The sequence below is a fragment of the Echinops telfairi genome, unplaced genomic scaffold (assembly GCF_000313985.2).
Source record: "Echinops telfairi isolate 266 unplaced genomic scaffold, ASM31398v2 ScPeMD7_7427;HRSCAF=8465, whole genome shotgun sequence".
NCBI classification, from domain to species: Eukaryota; Metazoa; Chordata; class Mammalia; order Afrosoricida; family Tenrecidae; genus Echinops; species Echinops telfairi.
Window position 1 is genome coordinate 14,161,815 of NW_022111327.1, and position 8,297 is coordinate 14,170,111.

Sequence of the window (8,297 nt, forward strand, 5' to 3'; positions counted from 1 at the left end):
CTCTCCGTATTTGCCTCTTGTGGCTATCTCATAGTGAATTCTAGCTATTCAAGTGAATCAGACCCTGGAAACCCTTGAAATGGTTAAAATGGAAAAGCCTTGCTATATTCCATACACAGCCTCAGAAACACACAGGGGCGGTCGTATTCTGTCCTATAGGGTCGTTATGTAGTGAGTTTGGGATCTATTTCATATAAGTGTGGTCCCACACGATTTGTTCTTTTGTGGGAGCACTGTGGGTTAGGTACTAAGCTCCAAACCACAAGCTCAGTGGTTCACATCCGCTAGCTCAGGGGAGGAAAGATGAGGCTTTCTGCAGCGGTCAAGAGTCACAGGCTCAGAAACCCTGACGTCCAGCTGGTGAGCTGGAATCGTTGAGGCGGTTCTTAGATTACCTCCCTCAGGACAATACTTTTAAGGCTCATCCTTGTACCATGGATCAGAACACTTTATACCCCTTTAGGGCCGAATACAGAAGTATAGAATGTTTATCCATTCATTTGTTGATCGACCCGTGATCTGTTTCCCCCTTTGGATGATTATCTTCGACGCTACAATGAACTGTGGTGTACAAGTACCTGTGTGAGTTCCTGATCTCCAGTTTCTAAGGTGTGCTCCGAGGAGTGGAATTGCTGGTTCACCTGGCAATTAAAAAAAATTTTTTTTAATCATTTTATTGGGGGCTCATACAACTCTTATCACAATCCATGCATACATCCTTTGTGTCAAGCACATTTGTACATTTGAATCCCTCATCATGCTCAAAATATTTGCTTTCTACTTGAGCCCTTGGTATCAGCTCCTCATTTGTTTTCCCTCCCTCCTCGGTTCCTCCTCCCCCATGGACCCTTGATAATTTATAAATTATTATTATTTTGTCATATCTTACACTGTCTGACATCTCCCTTCACCCACTATCTCTGCTGTCGGTCCCCCAGGGAGGAGGTTATATGTAGATCCTTGTAATCTGTTCCCCCTTTCTCCCTCACCTTCCCTCCACCCTCCTGGTATCGCCACTCACACCACTGGTCCTGAAGGAACCATCTGCCCTGGATTCCCTGTGTGTCCAGTTCCTATCTGTACCAGTGTACCTCCTCTGCCCCTGGCAATTTTATGCTTACCTTTTGAAGGACGCACCCCACTGCTTTTCCAGTGGCTGCACTATTTTACATTCCCATCTGCAATTGCAGGAGGGTTCTGATTTCTCCACCAATACTCACCAGCAGCTAGTTAATTTTCATTTTTCAGCTAATAGCCATCCTAGTGGGTGTGAGGTGATATCTCATTGTGATAACTAATGAGTTTGCGCATCCTTTCATGTGCTTATTGGCCATTTGTCTAATTTTTGAAGAAATGTTTTTTTAAAAAAAATCATTTTATTAGGGGCTCATACAACTCATCACAATCTGTACATACGTCATCTGTGTCCAGCACTTTAGTACATATGTTGACTTCATCATTCTTACGACACCCACTTTCTACTTGAGCCCCTGGTGTCAGCTCATTTTTCCCTCTCCCTCCCCGCTCCCCCCGAACCCTCGATAATTTATAATTTATTATTATTTTATCATATCTTACCCCATCCCACGTCTCCCTCACCCACTTCTCCGCTGTCCGTCCCCCAGGGAGGAGGCCACATGTAGACCTTGTCCTCTGTTCCCCCTTTCTCCCTCTCCTTCCCTCCACCCTCCTGCCATCGCCTCTCTCTCCACTGGTCCTGGGGGGTTCATCTGTCCTGGGTTCACTGTATTTCCAGTTCCTATCTGTGCCAGTGTACATTCTCCAATCCAGCCGGATATGTAAGGTAGAATTGGGATCATGGTAGTGGGGTGGAGGAAGCATTTAAGAATCAGAGGAAAATTGCATATTTCATCGTTACTACACTGCATTCTGATTTGCTCCTCACCTCCCCACAACCCTTCTGCAAGGGGATGTCCAATTTCCCCCGGATGGGCCCTGGGTCCCCACTCTGCACTCCCCCTCATTCACAGTGTTATGATTTTTGTGTGTGTGTCTTTGATGCCTGATACCTGACCCTTTTGCCGCCGCCTTGTCATCTTACAGGCTGGTGTGCTTCTTCCATGTGGGCTTTGTTGTTTCTCAGTTAGATGGCCCCTTGTTTATCTTCCAGCATGTGGAGACCCCAGATTCTGTGTAATTTGACAGCTTGGCACCATCAGCTTTCTTCACCGCCTTTGCTTTGAAGACAAACCCACTTTGTCTTCAGCATTCGTGTTGGGGTAGGCTGGTGTGCTTCTTCCTTGTGGGTTTTGTTGTTTCTTAGTTGAAGAAATGTGTATTGAATTTATTTGCCTGTTTTTAAACTGGATTGTTTGTCTGTTGTTGTTGGATTGTAAGAGTTCTTTGTATATGAGGGGCCTTCAAAAATTTGTGGAAAAAATGGAGTGGAAAGATAAAAGACTTTTCCATGGACTTTTTGAAGCCCTCTTGTAATCTGGGTATTAAACAGTTATCAAATATTTTTATCCTACTCTGTAGGGTACATCTCCATCTTGATAAAGTTATTTGATGCATGAATGTTTTAAATTTAGATGAAGTCCAATTAATCTACTTTTTCTTTTGTCTCAAGTACTTTCAGCCTCATGTCAAAAACAAAATCTTAAAGCTTTACATGTTTCCTTTTAAGAGTTTCATGATTTCAGCTTTTCATGTTTAGACAATTCATACTTTTTGTTTTATTTGGTGGGCTAAAACTGCTAACTACTGCACCACCTCAGTATCTTCTTCTTCTAGGGGCTATTGGAAATGTAAGTGTTCTCTTAATTTCCCTTTTCAATTATTCATTACTGTCTTATAGAAATAGAAATGCTTCCTTTGGTGTGTGTAGATCTTGTTCCCTGTCACTGGCTCTAGTAGCTTTGGGATGTTCTGTATACAAGAACAATATAACCTGCAAAAAAGATAATTGAACGTATTCCTTTCTAATATAAATACCTTTCTCTGTCTCTCTCTCTGTCTCTTTTGGGTAATATTTCTCAGGCTAGTTCCTGAAATACAATGTTGAGTAGCAGTAGTGAAATTGGACTTCCTTGTTTTGTTCTCGATCCTAGTTTTCACTGTTGAATATGGCATTAGGTGTGGGTTCTAAAAATAAATATCCTTAATAAATTTGCCATTTTTATTATGGAAAGGTATTGGATTTGTCACCTGGGGTTTTTTTTTCATAATTTGAGATTATCATGTGACTGTTTTCCTTTGTTATATTAATGTAGGGTATTGATAAGCGTTGGGTTGCTAACCATGTCATTGGAAGTGTGAAAGCACCAGCCATTGCACAGGAGAAAGACGAGGCTTTCTACTCCTGTAAAGAGTTGTTAGTCTCAGAAACCTACAGGGGCAATTTTACCCTGACCTATAGGGTTGCTATGAGTCAGAAATGATTTGATGGCGGTGAGTTAAAATCGTTTTTTATTATATTGATTGATTTTCATATGTTGAACAACTTTTTTATTCCTGATACAAATCCCTGCTGGTTATGTTTTACAAAGGTTTTTGTATAGTGTTGGATTTAAGTTGCTAGCATTTTTGTTTTAGACTTTTGCATCTCTATTGAATAAGATATTGGCCTGTAGTTTTCTTTTGGTATCTTTATTTGGCTTTGTGTATGACAGTAATGTTGGCGTCATAGAATGAGTTAGGAAGTGTTTCCTCCCATTTTGTTTTCGGAAGCCCTTAAAAAAGGGTTTATAAATGTTTGGTAGAACTCACCCATGAAGCCATTTGGCTCTGCGATTTTTTTTGTTAAGATGCTTTTGATTACTGTTTCAATTGCTTAATTTTGTAGATCTGCTTATATTTTATTTCTTTATTATTATTCATTGGGAGTTAATGCATATATCATACAATTCCATAGTTCAATCATGCCAAGCAGTAGTGCAAAATTGCTACCAAAATCAGTTTCCAAACATTCTTTTCCTTCCTGGACTCCTTGACATTGTCTCCTTTTTATATCACCACCCCATAACACTTTACACCGCCCCCCCCATCCCGAAACCCTTATTCTCCTTGCTGTCCTTCTAGGTTCATCAATCCTGGATTATCTGTACCAAAAAACATACAACAACTTCACGATGGTGACCTCCGATGACATAACACCTCTGAAATATACCCTAATATGAATGAACAAAAACAAAAGAAATAAAAAATACAGAAAATGTTGAAACCTGATCAGAGCCTGCATCAGAGAGGGGATCAACTGACAACGTTTTAACTGTACAAGTCAGATTTATGCCTTGATCTCCTCCCATCCCTCAATTATGGATAGGGGGAATTCACCAAAGGCTTGTTTTCTATGTAGTTCCCACAAATGAATCTTGGGCTCCCACGGTCAGCCATAGTCTTCTGCAAACCAGATTCTCACTTCCGCATTCACTGATTAGCAAACTCAATCAGAGCTTATAGTGAGTCTTTGAAAGATCTGGCCTATCAAGGGATGAACCGTGAGCATTCAAAGCATCTTTCAGTGAATCCTAGGATCGTTACACTGAAAGGAATCCAACTGCAGCCCAACTCTCTAGTTCTCAGGTGAGGAAATGGAAACCTAGAGAAAGGACTAGATGCCTTGAAGGCCTCACAGCTAAATGGCAGAGCTGGGGTTTGAACTCCCAATTACTATAGGTCTCATTGAAAGACCGAATCAGAGATCTGTTTGTTAGCGGGGAAAACAAATAAACTTTGTGGTCGTGATTCTCTCCAGCTGTCATTCAACTTGTCCTATTGTGTTCACCACCCTTGTCCTTATGGCTTCCCAATTCATCTCTTCTGCACAGGCCGTGTCCCTTACCACACATGAGTTATTTATAGCAGTTTCTTTTAAAGTGTTATGTTGGGACGGCCTGCCTCAGAATTCTGTGCTCTTGGATGCATACTGCACCAAAATGGAAGTTCTGACATCCTCCAGGGACTCAAATCATGTTTTTTGAGTCATGGTAACAATACAATATGAATAGGCAAGATCAGAGCTGTAGGGTTGGGGGAGTAAATTTCTACAAGGAAATTATCCTAGTATGTCCGTTGCTATCTTCCAAGAATGAGCAGGTGCATTATTGTAACGGGGAAAAATTCCCCTGCACAACTTTTCTGTCCTTATTCTCGTTGGCACATTTTTCCATTTTCTTAAGACTTTTTTTTCATAATAATCTCCCATAATCATCTTGTGTCCTCCAGGAAAATCTATCAAGATTACCCCTTTATTGTTGTCATTGCGAGGTACCATCGAGTTGGTTCTGACCCACAGCGACACTATGCACAGCAGAAGGAAACGCTACATGGTCCTCACGCCGTCCTCGCAAGTGAGCCTGTGACCGAGCCCATTGAGGCGGTCACCGTGTCAATCCATTCCGTCAAGGGCCTTCCTCTTTACCCAACACGATGTCCTTCTCCAGGGAATTTCAGATGAAGCCTTGCCATCCTTGCCTCTAAGGAGCACTCCAACCTCACTTTCTTCCAATACAGAGCTGTTTGTCCTTGTTAATATTCTTCTCCAGCACCACAATTTCAACCCATCGATTCTTCGACGGTCTTCCTTATTCAATGTCCAACTTTCACATGCATGTGATGCAATGGAGAACACCATAGCAGGAGGCCGGCGCACCTTGACTTCATCCTTTCTTCCATTTGCGTTATCTGCTCTATGATTAAGAGCACGTTTCAGAGTGTCTTCTGACATCCACTTTGATGTTTTCTTTTCTTGTTTGTTTTTTTTAATGACCTTTTGCTTTCTTCAGGAATGATAGACTTGATCTCCTCCCACAGCTCATCCAATCTTTTGTCATTAATGTTTAATGAGCCCTGATTACCCCTTTGTGATCCTAAAAAGTAGTTGCTATAACCTTCTGAGTTGATGCCTATGCCTTGAATGTAATTGGCCTAGCAAATTCACTCGGAAGCAACGGTTTTAATTGGACCTTGGTCTGGATCATATTGGTAAACCCAAGACAAATTCTCAGTTATGATTCAGAAAATAATCTTTATTAGCTTCAATGGAAGGATACAATTCCCCATGGAAGGGTTAGTGTTATGGAAACACTGGCTTAAAAAGTGCAAAGATTTAGATGGAGGACATGTCGAGAAACAGTAACATCACAATTTGAAAGTTTTATTTAATAAAGGTGCCTGATTTTTTGTAGTATTACTTTTTGACTGACCTGTGTACATGAGAAAATAGAGGCCCATCTGAAGTGCCTGATTTTCTTACTGCCTAGTGAAGGCACGTAAACGCTGACTTGAAAATTCATGTTTGAAATCACAGTGCAGTGCTATCTGCTTTTCCTCTTCAAACTTCAAAAGCCTTACAGTTGTGCAGGTTAGACTGAGGCTTTAATCCCTGAACAAATCTGGTTGTCCCTAAACCACTGCAACCCACTGGCTGGACACTACAGAGTCAAAGCGGTAGACCCTCAGAACACATTTTGAAACCTGCCGCCTTCTGATCCAAGCATAAATGAGGCGTCCTCAACCCCTCTCAGAGCCATGAGGAGAAGACCTTAAGATTGGTGCTTCAGACATGGGATACGAATATTGTTCTAACCCCAAAGTAATTGATAGTCTTGTGCTCTGGAATACTCCTTGCGTGTAAAATACCCATGATTGTGGTTAGTTGCTTTCAAACCGGTTCTAACTCACAGTGATCCTTTGTACAACGGCACGAAACACTAACCAATCCTGTGCTAGCCGCACACATGCTGTTAGATGTCAGCCCATAGTTCCAGCCACTGTGGCTATCCATTTGGTGGAGGGTCTTCTTGTTCTCTGCCCTCTGCTTTACCAAGCATGATGTTCTCTTCCGCGATGGGGCGCTCCTGAGAACATATTAAAAGTACTGGTTGAAGTCTCACCACCCTCGCTTCTAAGGAGCATTCTAGCTTGTACCTCGTTCAAGACAGATCTGCTTGCTCTCCAAGCAGTCCACGATGTTCTCAACATCCTTCACCAACACCATCCTTCAAATGCATCGATTCTTCTTCCATCATCATTATTCCACGTCTAATTGTCACATGGCTGAAAACGCCATCTCTTAGGCCAGGCGCACCTTTGTCCTCAAAGTGACATCTGTGTTCTTCCACTCTTTAAAGAGGTCTTATGTGGCAGATTTTCCCGGTGATCAATGTGTCATTTGATCTCCTGACTGCTGTGTCCGTAAGCATTGATGGTGGATCCAAGCAAGATGGAACCCTTGACACCTTCCATCCTTTCTCCATGTGTCCTGAGCTCTATTGGTTCGGTGCTGAGCATTTTTGTTTTCTTTACCCTGAATTGTAATGCATACTTCATCAGGAAGTTCTGCAAGTCTTCTTCACTGCCAGGGAGCAAAGTTGAGTCATCTGCCTATCACAGGGTGTTCATAAGCCTTCCCCAGATCCTGATACCGCCTTTTTTTTTCCATATAGTCCAGCTTCTCAGGTTATTTGTTCAGCATACACATTGAATAAATGTGGTGGGAAGATACAACCCCCGAGGCACACCTTTCCTGATTTTAAACCATGCAGCATTCCCTTGTTCTGTTCACACCACTGTCTCTTGATCCATGCACAGGTTCCACATGAGTCGAATGAAGTGTTCTACAATGGCCACTCTTTTCAGTGCCATCATTGTTCGCTATGATCCACACCATCAAATGCCATCGCATAGTCAATAAAACACAAGTCAACATCTTTCTAGGATTCTCAAATTTTAGCCAAGATCCATCTGACTGCAACAGTGATATACCTTGTTCCATATCCTCTTCTGAAGCAAGCTTAGATTTCTGGAATGTTCTGCTGCAACCTTTGTTCAATGATATCCAGCAAAATATTTCTGTATGTGATATCAGTGGTATTGTTCTATAATTTGAGCATTCTGGTGAGTCACCTTTCTTAGGAGTGGGTGCAAATATAGATCTCTTCCAGTTGGTTGGCCAGGTGGCTGTCTTCCAAATGTCTTGGCCTAGGCCAGTGAATGCTTCATCACTTGTTGAAACATTTCAGTTGGTATTTGGTCAATTCCTGGAGCCTTGATTTTTACTAATGCCTGCAGTGCAGCTTGGACTTTTCCCTTCAGTACCATGTTTCCTTCATCATATGCTATCTCCTGAAATGCCTGAATGTCCTCTAGTTCTTTTTGGTCACTCTATGTATTCCTCCCCTCTTGTTTTGATGCTTCCTGCAATCATTCAGTATTTTACCCACAGAACCTTTTAATATTGCAACTTGAGGCTTGACTGTTTTCCAGTTCTTTCAGCTTCAGATATGCTGCATGTGTTCCTCAATTTTGGCTTTCTAACTCCAGGTCATTGCACA